This window comes from Desmodus rotundus, chromosome 4 (assembly GCF_022682495.2).
Source record: "Desmodus rotundus isolate HL8 chromosome 4, HLdesRot8A.1, whole genome shotgun sequence".
Classification (NCBI taxonomy): domain Eukaryota; kingdom Metazoa; phylum Chordata; class Mammalia; order Chiroptera; family Phyllostomidae; genus Desmodus; species Desmodus rotundus.
The window spans coordinates 90,301,820-90,313,815 of record NC_071390.1 but is presented as its reverse complement, the minus strand read 5'-3'; positions in this window follow the sequence as shown (position 1 = coordinate 90,313,815).

The window sequence follows — 11,996 nt, the reverse complement described above, 5'->3', positions numbered from 1 at the left end:
TTGCTCCTTTAAATACTCCTATAGGCCCATAATCTTCATTCTGGGAGTTCTCTGTAAATCAAGCTTCATTCTGTGACACTTTCATATATACAAACATTTGTAGAATTAAGTCAAAAGGTGTGGCAAGTTTAGCTCAAATTAATTATTATTATTAGAAAAATATGATGGGTGAGTAACATAAACTTTGTATCACAAGGAGCATTAAAAGCCATTTTTATTACACACGTTTCCCATAGCTTAAATTTCTATGATGACCGTGCCACAGTTCCTGGAGTGTATTTTTTCCCTTTAGAAAACATAGTGAGGCTTTATAGATATTGTTGCACCCTCCACAGAGCCCACAAACATATGATCTCACTCACACATGGAATCTAATGAGCAAACTGAACTATCGAGCAAGATAGAGACAGACAGGTTCATAGAGAGCAGATGGCAGCTTTGGGGGGCTTAGGGGTGGAGAGATCAAGCAAAACACACAAGTGACTCGTGGACATGGACAACAGTGGGGTGAGTGCAGGGGGGAGGGGAGTATAAGGAGGATAAACTGTGATGTAAAAACATATTTAAAAGGTAAAATGATGCATCTTTAAAAATGAAAAAGTAAATAAACACATTTGCTGCTCATAATTCATTTTTAATGTTGTGATCACATAATGAAATATTTTATTCTAGTATGCCTTTGCTTAATATCTAGAATATATTAAGCTTTTAAAACTAAGTATTCATAAATTACATTTTTCACTTTTAAAAATAAAAATATTAGTATAAATGTAAATAGCACATTAAAATACTTATGGAATTAAAATATTCAAAATGTTACAAATATATTTTATATAACAAGTGTTTATATCTGTGAGATGACAAAAAGATTTCTGAAACCTCGTTTTTAGATAGATTCTTATTTAATAAAATAAAATCATATTTTTGACACAGCTAACATTTATTAATGTTTACTCAATCCCATGCGTGGTGAGTAGTGTTTTATGTGAACTTAGTTGTTCAACTCTTATGATAGCATTTTAGAATAGGTACTGTTAGAATCTAAATTGATAGACAAGAGTGCTGATGAAAAATGTATGATACTTTCTAATGCCACAAAGTAAGAAGCAGCGCAGGAAGTGGAGCCCGGGCACCTTTGCCACAGAGCGTGTGCTCCAAAACCCTTGACGACTGTCAAGGGCCAGCGCGCTCTGCGGCTCGTCTGCTGATGCCACTCGCCCCCACAGAACCCGCTGACTCCCAACCATGCCCGTGGCTGCCCAGAGTGGATATCACTAAAGTTACCGTGGCTTTCAAGTCGGTAGTACCTCGCCTGTCTTTTTTCATTAAGGACATTCTGGGCGCCTCACTGACACAAAATTGCCTTCAGAATGCAGAACGGTTTCCTTTTTTAGGTTGTTTTCCACCAAGGTACATCGTGTTGCTACAAGGTGATCTTGCTTTCTCTTCCTCCTATTCCACAGAGTTTCTAAATACCCCTCCCTCATAAGTGGACCCTGTGTAGAGCAACGGAAACAATGCCTAAACTCTTTGCTCTTCCCTTCTTTTTCTGCTTTTTGCATGACACCTTGAGATAAAGTGAGGTTTGTACTTCTGGGTTATTCATTTCCCCATATTATATCCTTTAAATCAGCAAGTTTAATGGCCTCAATCTTAAATTATTTTTTTAATTACAGTTGACATTCAATATTAAATTAGTTTCAGGTGTACAGTGTGGGAGGAACTCCGGCTCGCAGAATTCCTCCCACCTGCCACAGATGATAAATAAGTTGTCCCAGACACAATCTTGCTGTTCCGGTTGGAAAGGGGGTGGAGATTCCCTCCAGTAGGAAACCCCCCGAGCCCTTCTCCCATGTGGCTCTATTGGGAATGGCATGTGTAGGTGTATACATCATACATGGATAGCTCATCAGTCAAGGTCAAAAAGGCTATAGTCAAACAAAAACAGGTATTATCTATAGACAACAATTGAAGGAACACAGAGATCTGTCATAGATCAGGGTCCGTTAGTCACGCTGACGCCAGAGGGTCTTTAAGACCTGTTTCACAAGATAAGGAGTTTACTCCTTACGCCTTGAACTTAAACATCCAGTTTGTATCAACAGAGCCATACAAAACAAAACAGAGCAAGCTTCCAAGGATACAGTGTATTTATCAGGCCTGATTCCCACGGGAACCCTTGGTGTTAGAATCGGGTCATGCCTGACACTAGAGTTTTTACCTGGCTTTCCAGGGAGACTTACTAGCCCCTTTCAGAGCCTGTTTCCATGGGGCTGCAATCTCCAAAACCACACAGAGTGGTCCCCAACATCTTCTCCTTTTTTGTTTGTTATGGAGACATAATTAGAGGCACTGGTGCCACCTGTAACCAACAGGGTTATGCTAGGCAGAGCAGGCATCAAAGGATAAAAATGTGCGTTCTTCTCAGGCCAGATTTGCCCTAGGGAGCCGTTCATTCCAGTACAAGACTGCAGCTGCCTTCATTGTTTTCAGGCTGAGTCAGGCAGGGGGAACAAAGCAGCCAAGAGATTAGGAGACTTTTTACAGATGGAATGAGGACTCAGGCTATGACAAAGCTGAGGGGTGAGGGTCTTTCAGCCCCTTCTTTATAGACTCCTAAGTCCTTCCCTGGTGGCCCTTTGCAACTGTGCCTGTCTTAGGTTGTCCCTCCCTTGAGGAATCTTACCTGTCATTGGCTAACCAGTCATCCTCCCAGGCCAAGCATGGTGAAGTGAGGGAGTCAGGGGCTATGCTCCTGCCAGGAGGATAGGTTCTGTCTCCTTAGTGGCTCATGGTCCCAAGGCCTTTCCACTCAGCCCTAGCTGTGGGACTCTTTTGTCTGTTAATGAGGCTACAGTCCCTGAAACCAGGCAAGACGCCTCCCAGCATCATCTCCTTTTGTGTTTGTTAAGGTGGACATGGTGGTAAGTCAGATGAAGCCTGCTACTTGCTCTTTGAGTATACGATCCCTGGAAAACAATTTGTATATACATTTTAAGCACAAAAAAACCCACAATGACTAGGAGACATCCTATAGCCCCCATGACCCAGACACACAAATTTAGTCCTTCAAACCAAGTTTTTGGATTGAGCCATTGGAAACTGTCATGCAGGGTCTGAAAGACCTCCCGCTCAGTGAGTTGCTTAATGTCCTGAAGTTGTTGATGTAGCTCAAGCTGGAGTTGATTGATTTATCCCTTGAGATTGGTGGAAAAGGCCCTTTGCATGTGATATGGTCACTATTACTTTGCATATTGATGTTGTCCTTTCAGAACCTGCTCTTGTGGGGCTGTATAGGGGACCGTTCCGCATGGCATGGGAAATGTAGCCCAGCCCCTGGTTCAGAAAACTGATGGGGAGCAAGGTCAGCAGACAGGACCCACACCCATGGATAGGTTCTCCCATGGGGAATCACGCCTGCATTGTACCTAGGCAGCTTTGAGGCTTGCTTTTTCTAAAACTCCCTCACCCTGAATTGAGGCAGCAAATGTTTACTGCATATCTTTAAAGTAACTTCTTAAAATCTATGCTAAACCTCCTATGGACAAGTGTAACCAGTTCAACCACTTTTCCCTTTACATTTGCAAATATCCTTCCTCTTTTATGTAATTAGCAACACTCTCTCCTTTGTTTTCTGTAAAATGTAACCACCTAAAGCGAACCTGTGCATAGTAAATGAGGACCATCCTCGATTTAATGTGCCCAGAAAAGCAATAAAAGCTTGTCCAAGCAGGGGTCGGGGCCCTCTCTCACGTAGAGAGTGGCCATGACACCCCTTTTTCTCCACAGGACTTCTGCAGTCTGTGTGAATTTGTTCATCTCATCCACAACACACGGACCCCACGGTCCGGGGTCCGCATCAGGGCTGCAATCTCTGAAACAACACAGCGTGTTCCCCAATAGTATAGTATAGTGGTTAGACATTTATATAATGTACGAAGTGATCTTCCAAATAAGTCAAGTATTCACTTGTCACCGTGCATAGTAATTACAATATTATTGGATATATTCCCTATGCTGTGCTTTACATCCATGTGACTATTTTGTATCTACCAATTTGAACTTCTTAACCCCTTTACTTTTTTCATCAAGCCCCCAGTCCCCATTCCATCTGTCAACCATCAGACTGTTTTCTGTATCCATGAATTTGTTTGTTTTGTTTGTTCATTTATTTTGTTTTTTAGATTCTTCACATCAGTGAAACCATGTGGTATTTGTCTTTCTTTGTCTGATTTATTTCACTTAGCACAATACCCTCTGTGCCACGTTGTCACAAATGGTAAGAGTTCATCCTGTTCTTATGTCAGGATGAGTGTCTTGTGATGATGAAGGGAACTATCTGTTCATGGAAAGGCAAAAAAGAGCTTACTGACACATTTTAAAAATACTGCTTATATAGTATCTGTTGACCAATCAGTTTGCTTTTTTTAGAGACAAGGTGTCTGATGCCAAATTTGAATTATAAATGCTGTATAAATCAATAGAAGGAAACTATACATGTATAGACATATCACTAACAGGTGATATAAAAGTACATCAGAAAAAGACTGAGCACTTCTAGCTGTAGGGCAACTTTATACTGGGTTAGCATTTGAACTAGACTCTGAAAAATGGTTCGTCTACTTGTGAGGAAGGAAATTTCAGGGGGAGCAAATGAGGGGAGCAAATGCAAAGAGACTTGAAGGTATCAATTTTCCAGGTAATAGGTGGAGATCAGACTAAAGACTTGATTCCTAGGAGAATGGAATTTGGCTAGGCAGAGGGCTTGGAAGCCAAGGGAAGGTTCCAATACCCATCTCCAGATGCCAAAACCACCCCTCAAATAACTCATTTAAATATCCTTGAGATATTTTAGCTTTCTCATGTATTGAAATAGATTTTCTTTCAGTCATTTGGTCCTATCTCCTACAATCACAAATTTGCTCAATAAACACCTCTGAATCTATAACCAGTGTAATTTGTAGCCTTTGGATGGGGCAGCAAATAAGATGAAAAAAGATGAAACGTGAACCATTGAACATAATTTATCTCTTTGTATTTTTAAAAAGCAACATGTCAATAGACTAAACAAACAAACAAATGGTCTTCATTGACGTCACTAGTGTCAGAAATGTAAAATGAAATATACCTTTGAGAATAATAATGAGATTTTTCTGGTCCTAACAAGAAATAAAGTAGCAAATGATAACAGAAATAAACTCATTGATTAAATTTAAATGTACATAAAATTATTATACCATTTGCTCATTTATTTATTTATTTTTCATTAAACAACCACTTTCAGGTTCTTCCAAAAGTTAGACATTGGAGCAAATAATGCTAATGATTCAAATATTACTATAGTAAAGTAAAATCATTCTTGAGAAGCTCAAAGCCTAGAGGAGTAACAGATATAACCAAGGGCTTTATCCTTAAAAGTACCTTAATTTTAACACATTCTCCTAAATCTGTATGCTAGGTTGCCTGCTGACTCCTACTGTACAATACCAGGCTGTTCGTGGCCATCTGGTGGAACACATGGGTGATAATCTAACCATTGTTGCTTCTTCACTGTTTGTTCCCTTAATCTCATTCTTTTCAACTTTTGTTTCACACAATTCTGTTTAAAATACTTCTGGAAAATTTTCGCATGAGTTGTTTTATTCTTATTTCTTTCCCTACATTTTTTATTTCTTTTGAAAATCAATTTTGTCAGAGAAAAATTATTTCTTTTCCTATCTTTTCTTTAATTCAATATATCAACCAAAAGCCAAGTGTGATCAAGATAAGGCTAGTGAGCAGTAATGCAACTTCTATGTTAAAGAAAATAAAATACTCTATTTACAACTGAAATTAGACATGAAATAGAAGGGATGACTTTATTGTTGAGTTGTTGGAAGTATCATGAGGTGAGCTTAGAAAGCTCATTATTTTATATTTTCTTCTTTATTATTCTTTCTACAAAAGAACAAAGATCACGTTTTTATATTTGTTTAATTTAATTATAAATTATGCTTTGATTTCTTGATTGAATTATACACTCTGCAATATTATTTTCTATAAAATTATACATGATTATCAAGATTTTGTAGACTGAATTCTAGCTCATAATTTATAACATGTTTCTATAAAATACAGCACAACACATTTCTAATAATGAACTTATAAATAAATTCAGAAAAGTTCAAAGTAAAAGATTTCTAATATGTAATAACTAATTTGGTTGTATATTATAAAATATTCTTATATGTTATTTCTTTACCTTTAAAATGTTTATTGATTACCTTTTCTGTGCCAGGCACAGTGTTAGGGACTATGAAAAAAACCTGGTCATGTAACCAAAATGTTAGTGAATAATTACAGTATTTATTGTATAAACCATTTAAAGTCCCAATTAACACATGTATTCCCAACAAATTAATGTATCCCTCTCACCCTTAAATCTTATTTCTAATTCTTTAATGCTTTTAATTAAGTTGAGGGTAGTTTACTACAAGTAGCTGTCTAGGGTTGCATAGTTTATTATTAATTATATCATGAATATTTATTTTATTTTAAAAACTATATATGTATTGATTCCAGAGAGAAAGGAAGAGAGAGAGAGAGAGAGCGAAATATTGATGTAAGAGAAGCATCAGTTGGTTGCTTCCTGCACGCACCCCTACAAGGGATCAAACCCACAACCTAGGCACGTGCCCTGACCAGGAATGGAGCCCACAGCCCTCCCATGTACAGATGACACCCCTACCAACAGAGCCACACCAGCTGAGCCATCATGAATGTTTAATGTTACAAATTTCTCACCCCATATTCTGGTATTAAAGTACCATCCCAAATGAACATCGTGTATACAGCCTCTTCACTTGTTTTCTACTACTCGTTATACTCCAGCTCTCAGTTTATCGTCTTGATTATTAGAATAGACTTCGTGATTTTTCTTCTGGATTTAATACATTTTGCACGTTGATGCAAGATATGGTCATGAGAGCATTTCATTCCCAAAGCCCTTTGATATTATATGCATAATGTGGGAGTGACCACTTCGCAAACCATGAAAAGCCATTCAAAAATTATTTTACTCCTGTCAAAAATCCTATTATCATGTCCCAATTTTTATCTTTTAGTATTTGCCTGTACCCGGATAGATAAACTTGAGTTCAGATCCCATTCTGACAAGAATTTAGCTAGGCAACTTATTTTACTCCTTTGAGACTTTATTTTCTCACTCATGTTTAAAATGAAGATAAAAATAATACCTACTTCATACATAGTATTGTTGTATTATATTAATATATGTATGTGGGTATATATGTATATATATATATATATATAGTCTGTCTGGAAAAATTCCAGCCATTGTTACTATAACGAGAACAGTTTGCGAGACATTGATATAAACTGGCAGCCAAGGAGAGTGGATTGGAACACCCATGCATGAACAATGACGACTTCACTGTACTAGTCAGTGGGGGCAGTAGACTGTTGAATGGGCATGTGTACTGTGTGGCCGTCACATTCAAAATGACTGAGCAAGTAGAGCAATGAATCTGCATCAAATTTTGCTTTAAGTTTGAACAGTCCTCCACAGAAACTATTCAGATGATTCAGGAGGCTGCAGCTATGGGCAACTGGTGATTGGCAGCTTCATCACAACAATGTGCCTGCTCACGCGTTATGTCTCCCACAGGGTATTTTGGTGAAACATCAAATCTTCTGAGTGACTCAGTCCTCCTTAGCCCAGATTTGGTGCCCTGTAAGTTCTGGCTTTTCCCAAAACTGAAATCACCTTTGAAAGGGAAGAGATTTCAGACCATAGGTGAGATTCAGCAAAATACAACAGGGGAGCTGATGGTGACTGGGAGAACTGCGTGCCTGCTTTGAAGGGGACTGAAGCGTCACTGTCCTAGGTATAATGTTTCTTGTATCTTCTTCAAAAAATGTATCTATTTTTCATATTACATGGCTGGATACCTTCTGGACAGAACACACACACACATATACCTATATATAATATCTGACTAATGTGAGTTTTAAAATGTTACCATTAGAATTTTCTAAAATTATAATTAGTAATAGTATTAAGTGTAATGCTTTCTGGGCTCCAAAATAAGTCACTTAGTATTTGACGTACATTTTCTACCTTCCAGGTTTGCCCCAGTGGTTTCTTCTGCCTGGAATGTTCTCCAGTCCAACTCAGCAAATAAAAATTTTATATAACCTTCAAAGATCAGGCCTAATGTAATCTCATTTAAGACTGCTGATCAGTTCAATTTGAAGTGAATTGAACTGGACTGAGCACACCTCTCACGACCATGTATCCGTACTTCTCCCACTGCACTTCTCAGAGTCACCTGTTCAGTTCTGAACTCTGTCTTATTTTCTGCAAGCTTGTTAGCATGACAGGGGCAATTATCATCTAATTTTTCTTGAACTTAATCTGAGGGCAAGACTTTTCATACTATGCATATCAGACATTTCTTGCTGTGACAACGCTAAAAAAAACCCACTCCAGAATTCAGTATCTGAACAAAACAAGCATTTTTTGTTCTTACTCATGTCTCAGCGGGTCTGCTGCAACTCAGTTGAGCTGTACTGGACCCAGGCTCTGGATTCCAGACAGCAGGCTGCACATCTCTCCATGTGTGTTGGGGCTGGTGGCTGTCCAAGGAATATTATTCTCATGATTACTGGCAGGAACACATGAAAACAAGTGGAAGAATGCAATGGAGGGAACTGGCACACTGGAGCATTTTCCCACATTCATTGACAAAAACCACCATCAGTGAGGCAGGAAAGTCCATCCCACCTATGGTGGGTAGGACTGCAATGAAAAAACAATTCTATTAACAAGGAAGAAGTAATAAAATCAGGAATAATGCAATCAGCTCACTATAGTTACTTCAGTACCCATTTTTAAGGGCAGGAGTTCCCTTTAATGAACTTGGGAATGGTGGCTTGAGGCAACAAGGAATCATTGAACAGGCTTTTAGGAAAATAAAATCAGTGGATTATTATGTTAGAAGGTCATTCTGGGGTGTGTGGAGAGCTTGGATTGCAATGTGAGGGCATACTGCCCCCTAAGGAAGTAATTACGAGATACCATGCGGCACATGCCAATATATTGTGAGTGTGGGTCTGGAGATAATGGAATAAGGCCTGCAGATCTTTAAGAAGTAAAACTGCATGGATTTAGTAACGAATAGGTGATGTGGACAAAAATGAGGGAGATATGGAGAACAGCACTGAGTTTATGTTAAGTGTGGAATAATTCACATCGTTAATGTTATTCCTTCAGATGATTATATAAATTAAGTAAAGTGAATAATATAGAACATACCTCATCATAATAACATCTTAAGTTATGAAACATTTCATCTTCAGGGCATCTTTATGTGTTCATATTGTTCAGTGTGAAAAAGTGACAGGGATATCTGAGAAATAAGTTAGATAAATGGAGACGTAAATCTATGTTTCCTGATTCAGAACCTTCCAAACATTTTATAAAGTGTCTTCTTTCTTCAAATGGTAACATTAGAAAAATGACTGTGGTCCACTGTGGCAGATAAATTTCAAGCAAAATTACATATATAAAAAGCTCTAATAATCAATAATTATAACTATCCCCAGTAATTTCCTTCTAAATTACATATTCTATTATTTTCCTTATAATTTTATTGAGCCTTTCATTGTTTTCTCCCTCTTATAGCAATTATATCCTCTTACACAAATGCAGAAATTACACTGAGCTTTATTTCTTTCTCTGCCATTATTTCTTCTTTTTGTTTTCTTTATTTTCCTCTTCCCTTTCTTTCTTACTTTGTTCTTCACGTGCTTCCTCCTTTCCTTCTTTTATTTTGTCCTTCTCAGTCTTTCATGTCACCTTTCCTCATTGTTTGACTATATTTGTTTCTTTTTTTTGTTTTACAAATATTACCTCTACACCTCAACTATAAACTTCTTGAGGAGAAGATACTCAGTGCTACACACTTCCCAAAAGTTCAATAATCATAGTTGAGTGGACTAAAGAATATAGTGTCTTCTCCATCCTTTTATTTTCCAATTCGCCTTTTTTACTCAAGTAAAGATAGAATTACTGTCCATTTATGTACAATTCTCTGATACAATTCTTGTCATTTCCTGTCTTCATATCTTTCTCTTTGTACCCTCCAATCCAACAGAATTGTGTCTGAATTACATGATTCAGCCAGCACTCACAACACTCTTTGCTTTATCCACCACAGGTGACTGGACTAGGATGGCCATGGAGAAAACAGAAATTGCTTGGCTGACAGCTCCCAGAAATGTTCTGGGAGGGTGCCTAAGCTGGCTGCATCCCATGGGTCTGTTGCTCCTCCAACTTCCTGCCTGGAGGTGGAAAAGCCATCAAGCAACTGTGATAATGAAAGCTACACTTTATGGAACATGGAGCCAAGGCATAAAAAGAGCATAACTAACTATGCTGCTCTTGGTCCATAATGCCCTGGCGTGCCTGCTTCCATATTTCTTTTTTCTTAAGATTATTTATTTATTTATTGTTAGACAGAGGGGAAGGGAGAGAGAGAGAGAGAGAGAGAGAGAGAGGCATTAATGTGTGGTTGCTTCTCACATGCCCCCCACTGGGGACCTGGCCGCAAGGAACCAGAGACCCTTTGGTTCGCAGGCCGGTGCTCAATCCACTGAGCCACACCAGCCAGGGCTGCTTCCGTAATTCTTACTGCTAGAGATAAACACATCCTTTGTGTGGAGTTTAGCATTACTAATGCCCAAGTGTTTAAATCTTACTTCTACTTCATTTTCTTCCCAGATTCCCATATTCAAAATTTTCTCATATCCTTATAGTTCCGTCATATCTTGGTCTTTATGTGGAATCCTTTTGTTTCTTCGTCTGTATTGTTGTTAGCCTACAAGCCCTTGGAGCACAAGTTCTCTTCCCCAGGGATTCTGGAATGTAGCTGCAATGTAATAGGAGCAGAGTAAAAGTTGTGTGAATTAAATTGCATTGAGGTGAGTTTAATTGAGTTAAATTGCATTGAGCTGAACTGAATTGAATGGTATTCAATTCTCTCAGTCAATAGAAAAAGTAATCTAGTAGGGACCAGTCTTCAGTCCTTCTTAACCAATCCTCTTCATTTGCTACGGTGATGTTTTGTGGCACAAAGCTTAAGCCTGGAGAAGAACTCGTTCTGCTCCCAGCACCATAAATAGGCATAGTTATTTTGTCAGCCCCGAGTCCTTTCTTTTGGCATCTATCCTCTTCACCATATTGATTTTAGTTTGGGGAAGATGTTCTCCCCACTCTCACTCAAGAGTTACTGGCTGCCAGAAATTGGCACATTATCCAAGCCTTGCCATTAGTATATTCCAACCATTTGGTCATGGTAAACGGCTCAGGTATAGGTATGCAACCCAAGATAAGCCAAGAACATAATTCTGGGATTTTTGTGTGCCAGTTGGAAATGAAATGGCTCTTTGTGCTGAGACCTGGAGGTGCCACCAAGTCCAGTGTGGACATCACGGGTCTGTGAATGAAGTCAAAGAGAGAGAAGCAGAACCAACAGATTAAAATAAAAGAAGTTGGGGGAGGGACCATGTCCTCTGAGTGGTGGTATTTATGTTCTTAGATCTGGAACATGATCTCTGAAATCAGCCTGGCATTCATAGACACTAACCGTTTGTGAGCTGGGCAAAATTACTTAACCACTCTGTTTCTTCATGTAGAAAATGACTTCAATGCAATCTTCGTTTTGAGGATTGAATGAGATAGCACATGTAAAAATCTTAGAACGGTGCCTGACAAAGAGGAAGGTGGATAAATGTTAGCCTTCGTTAGTACAGACATTTTAATCTATGGCATTTGAGTTATGTACAACAATACATTCTCTTTTGCTTACGCTGGTTTGAGTTGGGGTTCTATCATTTTCAACCAAGACGGTCTTGTCTCAAATAATTAATATAATGCATAAAGCCTCAGCGTGTACAGTTTTTGGCAGGCCAAATTCCCTTCTGTGGGCTGAGGC